Raw genomic sequence first — 18,099 nt, 5'->3', positions numbered from 1 at the left:
AAGACTTAAATATAAACAATGACACCATAAAAGTCCTAGAGGAAAACATAGGCAGTACAACTTCAGCTATCTCACACAGCAATATTTTTACCAATATCTCCTAGGGGAAGGGAATTAAAGAAAAACAAAAAACAAACACAAATAGGACCACATCAAATTAAAAAGCAACTGCACAGCTAAAGAAACTACCATCAAAATGCACAGGGAACTGCCCATAAGAGAAGACATATTTGCCAATGATACCTTGGACAAGGGTTCGATCTCCAAAATATATAAAAAACACACATGACTCAAACCAGAAAGACAAACAATCCAATTAAAAAATGGGCGAAGAAGACTTCCGGCCAAAATGGAGGCGTAGACAGACATGTTGTGTCTCCCTCCACAACTGGGAAGGAATACAAATACCTTGAAACTAGAAACAACCAGAAGTTACAGAAAATGAAACTGCATGGAAGTCCAGCAAACAAGTATATAAAGAGGAAATACTCATCCAGACAGGTAGGAGCGGCGGAGCCAGGCCTGGGCAGAGAGGACGTGGTGTGGTGGTGGCAGGAGTGGCAGCAGTGGCAGGCTGGTGGAAAGCAAAGTCACATGTTTTAAAAAGTCAGGAGGGACACCTGGGGAGCTTTCCCAGCTCCTCACGAGACTCACAGCTCATGGTCCCAGCACCAGGGAAAATCAGGCCTCATTGCTTCTGACTGTGCAGACCAGTGGGGGTTGGGGCAGAGGCAGAAACTGCTGGTCTCTCAGGGGAGTCCGCTTGTTTGAAGGCCCCCCACAGTCCTAGAGCATCTGCAGACCCACCCACTCTGGGAACAATGGCCAGGGCAACAACTAGAGGGGCGCCAGTCCGGTGCAGAAGTGGGAGAGGTGCCTGGAGAAGGGGCAAGTGCTGGGCAGGTGGCGTTGTTCCCTCTTGGAACCCTCCCCCACATACAGTGCCACAACGTGGTGAAACATGTTGCCCTGCACTAATGAATCCCTAAGGCTCCGCTCATTACAACGTAGCAGCAGGGACAGTTCTACCTGCGATGCGGAGGCAAACAAACACAGGAGCCTGTCAGAATAAGGAGACAGAGAAGTATGGCCCCAAAGGGGTAACGGATCAAGGTTCCAGTGGGAGAACTAAGGGACGAGGAGATAGCCAACATAACAAAAGGAGATAGATAACCTAACAGAGGCAGAATTCCAAACACTGGTGATAAAGATGCTCACAGGCTTGACACATATGCTTGAGTATGGCAAACACATAAGAGAAGAAGTGAAGGCTGTGCTAAGTGAAACGAAGGAAAATCCACACAAAACCAATGGTGAAGGGAAGGAAACCAGGGTTCAAATTAATGATTTGGAACATAAGGAAGAAAAAAAGTCAACCAGTGCAGAATGAGGAAGCAAGAATTGAAAAAAAATGAGGAAAATTTCCCAAATTTTGCGAAGGAGATGGACATACAGGTCCAGAAAACATGGAGGGTCCTGAGTGAGTTGGACCCAAAGGGGCACACCAGGACGTATCATGATTGAGATGCCAAAGGTGAAAGATAAAGACAGAGTCATGTGGACAGCAAGAGAGAGGCAGAGAGTTGCCTACATGGGGGTGCCTATAGGACTGTCAGCTGATTTCTCAGAGGACACTTTGCAGGCAGGAAGGGACTGGCAAGCAGTATTCGATGTGATGAAAGGCAACTTGCAACCAGGATTACTCTATCCAGCAAGGCTATCATTTGGAACGGAAGTGCAGATTAAGTGCTTCCCAGACAAGGTAAAGCTTAGGGAGTTCATCATCACCAAGCCATTATTATATGAAATTTCAGAGGGACTTACTTAAGAAAAAGAAGATCAAAACAATGAACACTAAAATGACAGTAAACTCACAACTATAAACAACTGAATCTAAAAAATAAAAACAAAATCCAACTAACCAAACCAGAATAGAAACAGAATCATAGGTATGGGGATCATTTGGAGGGTTATCAGCTGGGATGGGGGAGGAGGAGAAATGGAGATATGGTGCAGGGATTCAGAACATAATTGGTTGGTACAAAATACACAGGGGGAAGTTAAGAATAATATAGGAAAGAGTGAATCCAAAGAACTTATATGCATGACCCATGGACATGAGCTAAGGTGGGTGGGATTGCTGGAGGGAATGGGGGTACTGGGCGGAGGGGAGCAAAGGGGAAAAATTGAAACTACTGTAACAACATAATCAATAAAATATACTTAAAAAGAACAATAAAGTAACTGTCACTTGCAAAAAAAAAATGGGCAAAGGACTTGAATAGACACTTCTCCAAGGAGAACATACAAGTGGCCCATAGACATACAAAAGATGCTCAACACCACTAGCCATAGGAGAGATGCAAATTAAAACTACAATTAGAAATCATCTCACACCCGTCAGAATGGCCATCATTAAAAACCAACAAACAACAAGTGCTGGCGAGGATGTGGAGAAAAGGGAGCACTAGTGCACTGTTGGTGGGAATACAGACTGGTGCTGCCCCTGTGGAAAAGAGTATGGAATTACCTCAAAAAATTAAAAATGGAACTGCCTTTTGACCCAGCAATTACATTGCTGGGAATATACCCTAAGAATCCCGAATCACAAATTCAAAAGAACTTATGCAGCCATATGTTCATAGCAGCAGTATTTACAATAGACAAATGCTAGCAAGAACCTAAGTGCCCATCAGTAGATGAGTGGATCAAAAAATTTTGGTACATTTACACAATGGAATACTACTCAGCAGAAAGAAAGAAGGAACTCCTACCTTTTGTGACAGCATGGATGGAACTGGCGAATATTATGCTAAGTGAAATAAGCTAGTCAGTGAAAGACAAATACTATATCATCTCACCTATAAGAGGAATCTAATGAACAAAATAAACTAACAAGCAAAATAGAACCAGAGGCATGGAAGCATGGAACAGACTGACAGCGATCAGAGAGGAGTGTGGGGGGAGGATAATGGTGGAAAGAAGGGGAAGGGACTAGACAAGGAACATGTATGAATGGACATGGACAACAGTGTGGGAACTGACTGTGGGGTAGAAATGGCAGAGGAGGGCAAAGGAGAATAATTGGGAGAAATGTAATATGATAACAATAAAAAATGATTAAAAAATAAATGTTAGCGATTGTTATATTTTTAAAAATTAAAAAAATTATCTAGATGTATCATAATTCTTTAAGGTTTCTTTGCTTACCATTTGTTTTTGTTCTTACTCTTAATATCATGTTTTATTTTGATGTAGCATATCTTCTAGTCAATATTTCAGCTATGATTTGTTGGTGATACATTTTCTGAGTCCATTCATGTCTGAAAATGTCCTATTTTGTCATTACACTTATCTGATAGTTTGTCAGATTATATAATTCTACATTCAAAATCATTTCACCTTAGTACTTAGAAAAATTTTCTCCAGTGTCTTCTTATATTTAATATTGCTAATGAATTTGAAGTCAACGAGGATATTTTTTCTTTGTAAATTATGTATTTTTCCTCTTTAGAAGCTTTTTGTATTTTCACAGCCTTCTTGCTTGGCCCTCAGTGGGATGTATCTAAAAACCTGAGTTATTTCTCTGATCTGTGGTATTTTATCTAAATTTCTTCCTCTCAGTTCTGTTTTCTTTTTCTTGAAATCCCATTATGGGGATGTGTAACTTTTGAGTGGAACCTTCAAGTCCTTTAACATTTATTTCATACATGCCATCTCTCTGTCATTTGTGTAGTGATCTTAAGACAATTTCTGTTTGATCTTTGAGCCTTTGGGTTGCTCTTGAGCTCTGTCAATTTGCTATGCACACTTGAGTTTTTCATTTTACTATCATATATTTCACTCCCAAAATACACCACATTTTTCTCATTAAGGACTGCTGCTCTTGTTTCATAGATACAATAACCTCTTTAAAAACATCTTATAATCATTTTATTTTAAAATCTTTAACTTGGTGTGTATGTGTGTGTGTGTGTGTGTGTGTGTGTGTGTGTGTCTGTGATACTTTTCTTTCATGGTGTTAGTTTTCCTCAAATGTTTGTTGATTGTACTCACAATGGACTTGGATTTTCTCTCTTAACCTGTCTGTGAATAACAATTACCTCATCTGTAACAATTACCTCAGCTTGTCACTAGCAACTTTGTGGGTTTTTCAGGATGTGCTATCAAGATGTGACGTGAGATAGTCTTCTGGGAATAGGTGCTCTCTGAGCATCACTAGCCATTTCCAGCAGTAGCCTACATTTCTGGCTCATAGGCCCACTCACAATGCTCCCTCCTCATGGTGCTTTGTCTTCTTGTGTACTTACTTATTTTTATATTGTATTGCAAACTTTGAGTGGATGGATTCTTTGAGATCTGTGATGAAATTGCTTTTCAATAGAGAAAACATGAATTTGCTTTTGCCAGATGCGTGGGGCATTATCAGTACAGGACCATCTTAGACCTAGTTCTAGGATTACCCAGTCAATGTAAGTCTAGGCTGCAAATCTCTAGGATGACTCGCCAGTGATAAGAGATGTATTTTTCCTTCCCCCATTGCTTTGCTAAGTGTTAAGGATCCACAGATTACTAGACATGGGAATGGATAGATTTAGTTCTATTCTGCCTTTATCCTAAGAGTACAGTACTTTATGATCTGATGTTAATGTTGAAAAGATTTCCTGTTAGATTCTTCACCTTGGATGGATCTTGAACATTGGATTCTGTCCTTGCTTTGTGAGGCCACTAAAATAAAATCCCAACTTTGTCTGGCTAAGGGCAAAAGTGATTTGATGTTCAGCTTCAGGGCTGGGATCAGGGTGATGCAAGCCCTAGTCCTGCTCAGGTGCTTTGTGCTTCTCTGGATTCTAGCAATTCCTTCTGTCTGATAGTTCTTTATTATCATCTCAACCTTTTGATGAATTTAAGAAGTTTTGTATATTTTATGTACCATTTTCAGTGTGAAGTTTGGTCCAAATAACTGCCTTTTCTTACAAGAAATGGAAGGGCTGCCCTCTCCTTTGTATATGGTGGTAGTGGTTGTGATGAAAGGAGTAGACGTCAGAACTGTTTAGGCTGGTCCTACTGTTTTCAAGCAACAACCCTTTCTTTTAGCCCAAAGACTCCTTCCCTTTTCCCTGAACCCACCTGTACATCTTTTCTAGCCATATACTCTTTTGCACACTTTGGGGCAAAAGATTCTTCTTTCAATCCATTTCCATTTCTTATCTTGTCTTTTAGGTATTTCTAATTTCTTTTTCATCATAGGCATTCCTACTTGTCCTCCAGAGCTGATGAATCTTGATGCTTTTTAAAAGAAATCCCTTGTATCTGGGAAGCTGCAAGATGTAAACCACTTTTTCTAATCTGGGAGTAATTCTCTTCAATCCCAGCACTGTAATCTTGGTTCCAAGTGTGTGGGGCAGACTTAAAAAGAAGTCTTAAAAACAAGTTTTTCTTGACCACCACATCTCATTGGCCAATAAACTATATAAATAACATTAGATACAGTAAATAAATTGTAGATGCCAGTAAAATTACAAAGTCAATGAAAAACTAATATTGTAATTTACCAATGTTGGAGTGTATGTAATCATCATCCTGCAAAATAATCAATTATCTAGATGTTTGTTCTATATGGAAGCAAATAAAGAAATACTACATTTTAAAATATTGAGATGATTTATTAATTTTTTTATTTTACATCTGGCTGTTTGATAACATGTAGAAATAGCCCAAGAAAGGAACATATGATTATCCATTTTGGGGAATATATACTTAGAATAAAAACAGGTGAAATGGAGTAAAAAATAACAAAACAAAACTTGTTTCCCACTAGAGGATTCAGGTATTACTAAACTCTATACTTCAGGGTTTTGAAAATCTTTAAATTTAAAATAATAAAAATGTCTGCGTAACCTACTCCATATGTCTTTAACATGTTTTAAAGTGTTCCACAGATGTTAGTTATTAGTATTCTATTTTACAAGTGCTAATTAAGCATCTACTACATGCCAGGTTCTGCAATGAGCTATAGGAAATATAAAAGGTAAGTAAAACACAATCTCTGTGTTCAGGTAGTTAACAATCTAGTGTGAGAGTTAAAACTAACTCAATTATGAGACTATGATGCATAAGAAAATAAAGGCTCAGAGTGCTTCAAGAAAAGGTTTGGGGAAGTTTTGGAGTATGTATATAAGAACTTGAGATGGATTTTGAAAGATAATCAGGATGTTATACTGTAGATTTATAGTGGTGATGGGGCAGATGATGGGATGACAGCCCATCGTTGCAGACAGTTCATTTGCAGAACAGATTGAGAAAAACATGGAAGTGAGTTAGGTAGGTATACTGAGTAGCTAAGAATGTGTGTAGGTGGAAATAAAGTATCTGTATAACAGAGACAAAAGAGAAAGAAAGCTGGAATCTAATTGCACAGGATTTTGACTACTGGACAAGGTGTGGAAACTTTGTTCTGTATAAAGTAGGTGCTTGGAGAGGGGAAAATAAAAATCAGATCTGAGGCTTAGGATTATTATTTCTGAAAGTATTGTATCATGAATAAGAGAGGGGAGACTTAGAAGTTCAGTAATATAGATAAAAGACACTCAAATGAGACTATAAATTGGGACAGAGAAAACACATAGATGGTAGAAACTGTTGAGTTGAAAGTATTTGGTGAAGAAATAAAGGAACGAATAATTGAAAAGGGTTAGGAGATTCTGGCTCCAGATCTGGTTTTGCAGAATGACCCTGGAGAATCAATTTTACCATTCTAGGCCCCAGTCCTATCACCTGTAAAAACATTGAGTTAGATCACACTTAGTGCATTATAATATGATCATACAATTTTGAGGTTTCTACTGAGGCAAAATGCAAGAAGAAAAAAAACAGTAAATAGTGTCAAATGCTGCAGAAAGGTTAAGTAGTAAATCAGTGAGAGAACAATAAATTGCTAATCAATGACCTATTGGTGTTCTTTAAGAAAGCAGTCTAGTAGATGATGAATAGATCTTAGGATCATTAAGGAGCTGGTAGTGGGCTATCACTGGCCCACAGAGAATTCTTGGGGTGGATATATGATAAGAGAGACATAGAAGCACCTGTATGGAGAAAATGGAGTAGAATTCATGGGATTAATTACATGTTAAAACAAACAAACATTCCAGGAGATGGCTGTTCCTCAAAGCAGCCTGAACAACCTGAAATGAAGCTAATTCATGTTCATTAACGGATTCAGCAGAGGGTTATGTTTACCCAGCTCTTCTCAGATTGAGGACCATTTTTTCCCCCACTGAGCGCTGTCCTACTTGATGATTCCAAAGTATAGTAGTAATTGGTTAATATCATAACTTTTCAGATTAATGTAGGATATTAAAAGAAATGGCCTTACATCTATAGAACAATTCACAATAGAGAAGTGAGCTTCTTTACTAATCGCTAACATAACATAGCAATCAAACTTTTCTCTAGCAGTCAACAATCCCACCACAACACACCTGCTCTCTGCTGCTTCTCTTCAAGAAAAGATGCTCCAGACACTTGCATTTTATTCTTTCCCTGTTTGGAGGTATAATGTTTAAAAATACTGAGAGGAAACGGAGGTAATTTAGAATTCCTTGATTTTTACAACATATTCAAAAGAGTACTGGTAATAGCAAGAACATTTCTGAAGTAGGATATTGTCTGCCTGTAATGCTTAGGCTCAACACCCTCTGCAATAAGTCCAGAACATGGACTTTGTGTGGCTCCTCTCTGAATATGACAGGGACCTAACATAATTATTAGGAAATTACTTTCTGACCTCTGATTGGTGTGATACTGGTGAACTACTTGCTTTTTCAGCCAAGTTAGAGTTGCTGGATGGGTGTCAGGTGAAAGAGTTGTTATGAATTTTTTAAATTAAATTTAATTTAAATTTTCAAATTGTAGAAGTGTATGATAGTGAGGAATTACTACTACAAAAAGATAGAATAGAGAAACCAAAACTCCTGGCAATATCTCTTCTCTGCTTTAGTTATATTATCTTATACTATCTTCAATGAGTAGCTGAGTTGGTAGCATGACAGAGAAAAACCACACTATTAGGTCAACTTTGATTTTCTAAGCCACACTTTGGGATACATTACTTATTCTTTCTGCCATCGTCAACTACTTCATTTTGAGGATTTTCCAAGGGAAAAAAAAATAATGTCAGTAACTTCTAAAAAACTCTCCCTAGATGAAGGCAGAGTAAGAGACAATCACATAGTTTTTTCACCATCCCTCTCTCAATGTTTTCATAAAAATGAAATCAAAGTACATTGAGCATCGAGTGAAAAATGCATAAAAAGACAATATACAAGCTTGAAAAGTATATTTGCCTTGAGAGTTAAGAGTAGAGGGGCAGAGAGAGAAAAGAGTAGGGTAAAGGGCTGATTTTATGTATGAATCTTAGGTCTTTTAGCACGAGCTTGAAAAGCAACTGTCTTCTCCCCCACTGTTTCCCTGACTCTCTGTAAACCTGCATTCAATCAATGAACAGTTGAAAACTCATGTCTGATCCTGAAAATCACCATAATCCAAGAAGAGCTCTGCAACCATCATTACTGTCTATACTTTTTCCTCTCTGGTTCATGCCTATGAATTGAAATCAAGTTTTGTTCCTGCTTCTCCAACACAACTGTCCTGGAAATGTAGATTCCCCAGCTATTAAATCCAATGGTCACTTGTTGGCCTTTACCTTCCCGTTCTCTCTGGCATTTGGCACTATTGGTCAGTCCCATTTTTTTGGTATACTTTTACCCTGGATTCTAGTGACATATTCTCTCTGGCCTTGTTATGCATCTACTCTTTTCAGTCCTCACTGCTATTGCTATTATTTAAGTCCTCATTGTTCTTGTTTGTGCCATTCAATAGTCTGCTACTTGTTATATTGTCACCGGAGTTATACAACTAGAATCCATCCACTCCTCTACTGCCAAAGTCAAAGCATAATTCTGTTCATGTTCTTCAATTAATGAACTTAAATGACTCCCTATAGCTCACAGAATAAAATCCAAACTACATAGTGTATTACACAAAGTCTCTCTCCACCACTCTCCAGCATCATTAATTGCTGTGTTCCTTCTTATATCCTACACCACAACAAACTGATACACTTATAGATCATGCTCTTTTTTTACCTGTGTCTTTGTTCCCTTTACCTGGATTGAAATGTTCTGTTCTCCTTTCTATGCTTGATGAATAGTAATCTTTCAAGATTCAATTTATGCCATTTCCTTTATGAAGACTTTCTGATCACTCTAAGCACTGGTAGAATTGGTCACTTTCTCATTTGTGCCCTACAATACCCTCTGAATGCTTCTATTTTAATATCTACAAAACTTTACAATTTATTAACTTGTTTACTTGTTTTTCTTGTCTAGACTCTAAGTTGCTCAAGGATAAGGACTGTGTCTTAGATAGTCTTGTATCACGAATACACATCGACACATAACATTTTTAAAAAAGTTATTTATTTATTTTTAGAGAGAAAAGAAGGGAGGGAGAAAGAGAGGAAGAGTAACAACAATGTGTGCCTCTTGGGTGCCCCCAACTGGGGAACCTGGCCCACAACCCAGGCATGTGTCCTGACTGGGAATCGAACCGGGGACCATTTGGTTCACAGGCCAGTCCTCTATCCACTGAGCCACACCAGCCAGGGCGACACGTAACTTTTATTAAATATTTATTTTCCCCTACAATTCGATGACTTTTAGAATATTCAGATTTGTATAATCATCACAACTTTAGAACATTTTCATTACCCCTAAAGAAATCTTGTATTCCTTAGCCATCATCCCCTCAATTCCCATATACCTCCCAGCCCTAGGTAACCAGTAATTAAATTTCTGTCTTTTGTATTTGCTTATTCAGGACATTCCATATATAGGAAATCATATACTATGTGGCTTTTTATGTCTAGTTTCTTTTTCTCAGCATAATGTTTTCAATGTTTATTTTTTTGATAAATAATATTCCATTGTACAGATATACCAAATTTTATTTATCTCTTCATCAGCTGGTATATATTTGGTTTTCTCTTACTTTTTGGCTACTATCAATAATGCTGCCATTTGTGTACAAATTTTTGTGTGAAAATAAGTTTTCAATTTTCTTGGGTATTTTCATTGAAATTTCTGGATCATATAGTAATTCTATGTTTAATCTTCTGAGGAATTGCCAGATTATTTTCCAAAGTACTGTACCACTTTTTCAAAAAAAAATTGAGATGAAATTCATAGCATACAATTAACCATTCCAAAGTGCACAATTGATGTTTAATGCATTCACAATATTGTGCAACCACTACCTCTCTCTAGTCTGAAAAAATTTTATTTACCCTTGAAGTATACTCTCTACTCAATAACTCTCCATTCCCCTCTCCTCCACCCCTGGCAAGCATTAATATGCTTTCTGTTTCTACAGATTGGCCTATTCTGGATATTTCATATAATAAGAATTATATAACATGTGGCCTTTTGTGTTTGGCTTCTTTCACTTATGTTTTTGAGGTCCATCCAACTTCTAGTATGTATCAGTACTTCATTCCTTCTTATGGTTGAATAATACAGTATTCCGTCACTTATCGTGGGTATTACATTCTAGACCCCCCCGTGAAGTAGGAACCTTACATTTATTCTACACTCTTAAATCTACTAACTTTAATAACATATGTATACAATACCGCAAAATCCCACGATATAGCAAAAAATCCACGAGAAATAATTTAATATAATATTTTTTAAAATTCCGCGATAACAGTGAGGCTGCGATAAGTGAACCGCAATATAGACAGGGACTACTGTATTCCATTGCATATATACCACAATTGTTTATTCATTTATTTGTTGATGAACATTTAGATTGTTTCAACCTTTTAACTCTAATCACTATTTTTTATAAACATTCATGTGTACATTTTCTATTTGGACATATGCTTCCATTTCTCTTGGATATATACATAGGGTGGAATTGATAGATCATATGGTTATCCTATATTTAACTTTTTGAGGAACTGCTAAACTATTTCCACAGTGGCTGTATCAGTTTACATTCCCATTAGTAATGTATGAGCATTTCTACTTCTCCATATCCTTGCTAAAGCTTGTTATTTCTCCATTTAAAAAATTATACCCACCTAATAGGTGTGATGTGGTATATCATTGTGGCTTTGATTTTCATTGTTTTTAATGACCAATGATTTTGAGTATCTATTCATGCAGTTGTATATCTTCTTTGGGGAAATATCTGTCCAATTACTTTGGCCATTTAAAAAATTGAGTTGTTATATTGTTGATGATTTGTAAGACTTATTTATATATTGTGAATACTAAGCCCTTATGGGATATATAATTTGCAAAAAATTTATCGTATTCAGTAGATTGTCTTCGGTTTCTTGATAATGTCCTCTGGAGCATAAAATTGTTTAATTCTGATGATATCCAGTTTATATGCTTTTTCATTTTTTTGCTTGTGCTTTGGTGGCATATGTAATCCAAGGTCACAAAGATTTATGCCAATGTTTTCTTCTGAGTTTTTTAAGCTTTAGAAAATATATTTAGATTTCTGACCCATTTGAATTAATTTTTTTTATATGATGTGAGGTTTGCATCAAAATTCATTCTTTTGCACTTGGCTATCCTGTTATCCTCACTATTTGTTAAAGAGATTATTCTTTCCCTTCCTCAATGAGTTGTCTTGGCATCTTGGCCAAAACAAAAACAAAAACAAAAACAAAAACAATAGATATAAACGTGAGTATATATGAACTCTCAATGATACTCCACTGATCTACATATCTATCCTCATGCAAGTACTACTCTGTATTGATTGTTATAGCTTTGTAATAAGTTTTGAAATTGGGAAGCATGAGTCCTTTAATTCTGTTTTCTTTCAAGAACATTAAATTTTATATTAATTTTCATATCATGTTGTTAATTTCTGCAAAGAAGTCAGCTGGGATTTTGACAAGGATTGTATTGAATCTGTAGATCAATTTGGAGAGTATTAGCATCTTAATAATATTAAGTTCTTCAATTCATGACCATGGGAGGTATTTTAATTTATTGAGGTTTTCTTTAACTTCTCTGAACAATTTTTCAGTCATCAGCATATGAACTTTCTACTCTTTTGTTAAATTTATTCCTAAGTACATTATCCTTTTTGATGCTATTGCCCTTTTATCTTGTAACTTTGCTGAACTTGTTTATTACTTCTAATAGTTTTTTTAGTGGGTTCCTTGGGATTTTTAATTTATAAGATCGTATCATTAATGAATAGAGATAGTTTTACTTCTTTCTTTCCATTATTGGTGTCTTTTATTTTTTTTTTCTTATCTAATTGCCTTGGCTAGAATCTCCAGTAAAATGTTGAATAGAAATGGCAAGAGTGGACATCCTTGTTTCATTCCTGGTCTTAGTGGGGAATAAGCATGCAGTCTCCTACCTTTAAGCATATTAGGTATGGGGTTGTTTTTGAGGATGCCTGTAGGGGATCTCAGAAATGCAGTATAGCTCCAGGAGCAAAGGCATCTGGAAAATGCTTAAGTCTCTGCATAACCCTCTGTGACTGTAAATTCCCTGTAGTCTCAGGCTTGGCTGACTAGAAAACTGGAATGCCACCCAAAGATAAACATCATACCCATAGAAAGAAGTTTAGAGTGTGGTAACTGCCCAATGTTATCTGTTAGCTTAGAAATGTATTGTTCTTTCTGGTGGTGTAAATGACTATCCACCATCCAGTTTTACTGTTAAATTTCTATGAAAAAGAATCCTGTCCTGGGAGGGGTGTGAATTCTTCCCTGCTCGCTACCACTGGGAGCATCTGCTTTGCCAATGTACATGTACATAAGTTTCTTCTGTTAAAGTTCTTATGAATTTGAATAAGGCTATGTGTCTGTTCTTCAGAATTTATCCTTTTGAGGCTTTTCCCCAACAGTACCCTTTATAAGGCTGAGGAAGTTTCTATTCCTAGACTATTGAATATTTTTATAAAAAGAGATGTTGAGCCCTGTCTGATGTGGCTCAAAGGACTAAGTGCCAGCCTGCAAACTGAAAAGTCGCTAGTTCGATTTACAGTCTGGACACGTGCCTGGGTTGTGAGCCAGGTCCCCAGTTAGGGATGTGCGAGAGGCAATTGATTGATGTATCTCTCACACACTGATGTTTCTCTCCCTCTTTTTCTCTCTCCCTTCCACTCTCTCTAAAAATAAATAAATAAAATATTTTTTAAAAAAGAGACGTTGAAGAGATCCAAGATGGCGGAGGAGTAAGTGAAAGCTACACTAATCTCCTCCCAGGACCAATCTGGAATTGCAACTTAATTGTGGAGAAATCATCTGGAATAACCAACTGAACATTAGCTGGAGAGAAGCCTTATAACCACAGACAGACAGAAAGGGCTGCTTCATCACAACGTGACTGGTAGGAAGTGTGGAGATTTGAAAGGGCTAGCTGGGCTCCCACGGGTGGCAGCTGAAGGGACTGAGAAACATCTCAGCAGCCGGGGGTTCCACCTGAGAAGAGGAGGTGTCTAAACCCCCAGCTGGGCTTCGCAGCCTACAGCAAGAGAGCAGAAAGTAAGATAGCATCCAGGTTTAAAAAGTGAAAAGCTGCAGGTTTTTTATTTTCTTTTTTTTCTGGCCTGAAAGAAATGGCTGTAGACAAAAAGCTCTTAAAAGGATCCTGTATGAAAATTTTTTGGCACCCACTTACCCTGGGATCAGGCAGAGGGAGGGCAGAGAGGACTAGAGATGTTTAAGGAGAGTTTGGGGAAGTGACTTTGATGAAAGAACTGAGGAAGCAGCCAACTGGGTCCCAGTGCTGACTCATTCCCAGTACTGCAGGCAGACCACTCCCCTCCAAGTGGCTTCAGCCTGAGGGGAAGCAACAGTTCTGCCTGCAGGAATAAATCTGCCACATCCTTGGTGTTTAAGCATGACAACTGATCACAGATTGAATAGATTAACAACTAAAGGAGGCAGACAAAGGCATTAGATCTCTGGTAGTCTCCAACAGGTTGCCTAGGCCCATACTGGTACACGATCTGATGCAACCAGGGGCAGATCCACGAAGTGCAGATCAATCTAAGATGCAGAAATAAACAAGAGTCACAAAAATGGAGAGACAGAGAAACAACCCCTGATTGAAAGGAAAGGAGGACTCCCCAGGAAGAGTGCTAAATGAAATAAAGGAAAGCAAACTATCAGACATGGAATTCAAAATATGGATTATAGCGAAGCTCAATAAGCTCAGCAAACACAAAGAAAACTACAAAGAATTCAAGGGAAACTACAAGGAACTTACTGAGAATTACACCAGCATTAAAAAGGACATAGAAGCTATGAATAAGAGCCAGGAGGAAATGAAAAATACAACTTCTGAATTGAAGAATATGGTAGAAGGAATTAAAAGCAGGCTAGAGGAAGCAGAATATCTCATCAGTGAGCTGGAGGACAGGTAGAAAAAATTCCCAGATAGTCCAACAAAACAAAAAAAGACTGAAAGGGAATGAAGAGATTTCGAAGAATATTGAAACCCCAATTCAAAAGAACTTATGCACCCCAATGTTCGTAGCAGTGCTATTTATAATACCAAAGTGCTGGAAACAGCCTAAGTGCCCATCTGTAGATGAGTGGATCAAAGAACTGTTGTACATTTACACAATGAAATACTATGCAGCAGAAATAAAAAAAGGAACTCCTGCCATTTGCAGCAACATGGACGGAACTAGAGAGAATTATGTTTAGCGAAATAAGCCCAGCACTGAAAGACAAATACCATAGGATATTACCTAATACAGGAAACTAATGAACAACAAAAACAAACATGCAAATTAAACCAGAGGCATGTAAACAAGGAACAGACTAATAGTCACCAGGGGAGAGTAGGGGAGGTAGAGGATGGGAGTAAGTAGGGAAGGGTTTAGTAAAGGAACTAGAATAAATAACCCATGGATATGTAGAATGAGATGGGGATTGACTTTGGGAGAAGGAGTGAGCTGGGTGGGGCAGAGAAATGGGAAAAAAGTGAGACAACTATAATAATAATACAATAAATAAGTCAAAAATTAAAAAAAAAAGGAATGAAGAGGTTTTGGGAATACCGGAAGGAGAAGAAGAAGAACAAGGGATAGAAAACCTGTTTGAAAAAGTAAGGACAGAAATATTCCCTAACTTGATGAGAGAAAAAGTCATGCAAGTCCAGGAAGCACAGAGGGTCCAAATGAAGATGAACCCAGACAAGCCCTCTCCAAGACACATCATAATTAAAATGACAACATTGAAAGACAAAGAGAATCATAAAAGCAGCAAAGGAGAAATAGCTAATAACATACAAGGGAGTTCCGATAAGGCTATCATTCGATTTCTCAACAGAAACACTACAAACCAAAAGGGAGTGGCAAAAAATGATCAAGCAATGAAAAATAAAGGCCTACAACAAAGACTACTCTACCCAGCAAGGCTCTCATTCAAAATGGAAGGTGAAATAAGGAGTTTCCCAGACAAAAGAAGGCTAAAAGAATACATCTCCACAAGACCAACATTGCAAGAGTTGCTAAAGGGTCTGCTTTAAGAAGATGAAGAGATAGAGAAGAACACAAGTACAAAGGGGGAAAATGACCATGCATAAGTACCTATCAATAATAACCTTAAATGTATAATGAATTAAATGCACCGATCAAAAGACATAGGGTAGCTGAATGGATTAGAAAGCATGACCCACATATATACTGTATACAAGAGACCCACCTCAGAACAAAAGAGCTACATGGACTGAAAGTTCAGGGATGAAAAAAAATATTTCAAGCAAATGGATAAAAAAAGAAAGAAAAAAAAGCTGCGGTAGCAATACTTATATCAGACAAAACAGATTTCAGAGCAAGTGCCATAAAAAAAGGCAAAGAAGGACATTTTATAATACTTAAGGAAAAATCTATCAAGGCAATATAACCCTTGTAAACATACATGCACCCAACATAGGAGCACCAAAATATATAAGGAAAATCTTGAAGAACTACAAGAAGGATATTGACAGCAACACACACATAGCAAGGGACTTTAACACCCCATTGTCAACAATGGACAGATCTTTGAAGCAAAGAAACACCAAGGATATCAAGGCATTGAACAACACTTTAAATCAAATGGACTTAATTCATATACATAGAACTTTTCACTCCAAATAAGCAAAATATACATTCTTTTCAAGTGCACATGGAATTTTGCCAAAGATAGACCACATGGTAGGACACAAAACAAGTCTCAACAAATTCAAGGAAACTGAAATTGTATCAAGCATCTTTTCAGATCACAGTGGCTTGAAACTGGAAATCAACCTCAAGGAACAAACTCAAAAACATTCAATCTCATGGAGAATGAATAACACGCTATTAAATAATGAATGGCCTAACAATGACACCAAGGAAGAAATCAAAAAGTTTCTGGAAACAAATGATAATGAACACACAACAAACCAAAACTTATGGGATACAGCAAAAGCAGTACTGAGGAAAGTTCATAGCAATACAGGCCTATCTGAAAAGGATAGAAGAATCTCAAATAAAAAAATATAATCCTACAGCTACAAGAACTAGGGGAACAACAACAAACAAAGTCCAGAGCGAATAGAAGGAAGAAAATTATCAAGATCAGAGAAGAATCAAATGACATAGAGAATAAACAAACAATTCAAAAGATCAGTAAAACCAGTCACTGGTTCTTTGAAAAGATAAACAAAACCGACAAGTCTTTAACCAAGCTCATCAAGAAAAAAAAAGAGAGGACCAAAATAAACAAAATTGGAAATGAAAGAGGAGACATCACAACCAATACCACAGAAATACAAAGAATTGTAGGAGATTACTACAAACAATTGTATCACAAGAAATTTGACAACCTAGATGAAATGGACAAATTTCTGGAAACATAACCTTCCAAAACTGAATCAAGAAGAAACAGAAAGCCCGAACAGACTAATAACAACTAGTGAAATTGAAGCAGTAATCAAAAAACTCCCAGCACACAAAAGCCCTAGACCGGATGGCTTCACAGGTGAATTTTACAAAACATTTAGGAAAGAACTAACCTCTATCCTTCTCAAACTATTCCAAAAAAATCCAAGAAGAGGGAAAAATCCCAAACTCTTTCTATGAAGCCAGTATTACCCTAGTTCTGAAATCAGGTCAAGACACATCAAAGAAAGAATACTACAGGCCAATAACACTGATAAACATAGATGCTAAAATCCTCAACAAAATATTGGCAAAAAGGATCCAACAACACATTAAAAAGATCATATACCACAATCAAGAAGGATTCATCCCAGGGAAGCAAGGATGGTTTAATAGCCACAAATAAAAAAAAGTAATATACCACATAAACAAAACGAATGACAAAAATCACACGGTCATATCCATAGATGATGAAAAAGCATCTTATAAAGTACAACACCCATTTATGATGAAAATACTCAGGAAAATGGGAATAGAGGAAGCATACCTCAACATATACGAGAAACCTGAAGCCAACATCGTACTAAGTGGGCAAAAATTGAAAGCATTCCTCCTGAGATCAGGAACAAGACAAGGATATCCACTCTCTCCACTCCTATTCAACAGTGTTGGAAGTTCTGGTGACAAAAATAAGACAAGAAAAAGAAATAAAAGGAATCCACATTGGAAAAGAGGAAGTAAAGCTGTCATTATTCACAGATGACATGATAGCATAAACAGAAAACCCTATAGACTCCACAAAAAAACTACTTGACCTAATAAGTAAATTTGGCAAAAGAACAGGGTACAAAATCAATATTCAGAAATTAAAGGCATTTATCTACACCAACGATAAAAATCAGAGATAGAAACTAGAAAAAAAGTCCCATTTACTATAGGAACAAGAAAAATAAAGTACCTAAAAATAAACTTAACCAAGGAGCTAAAAGACCTATAATTGGAAAACTACAGAACACTGAAGAAAGAAATTAAGGAAGATACAAATAAATGGAAGCACATACCATGTTTATGGGTGGGAAGAATCAACATCATTAAAATGTCCATACTACCCAAGGCAATTTATAGATTCAGTGCAATCCCTAT

The sequence above is a fragment of the Furipterus horrens genome, unplaced genomic scaffold, assembly GCF_987537825.1.
Source record: "Furipterus horrens unplaced genomic scaffold, mFurHor1.1.pri manual_scaffold_8, whole genome shotgun sequence".
Lineage (NCBI taxonomy): Eukaryota > Metazoa > Chordata > Mammalia > Chiroptera > Furipteridae > Furipterus > Furipterus horrens.
Note: the sequence above shows the minus strand (reverse complement) of the source record.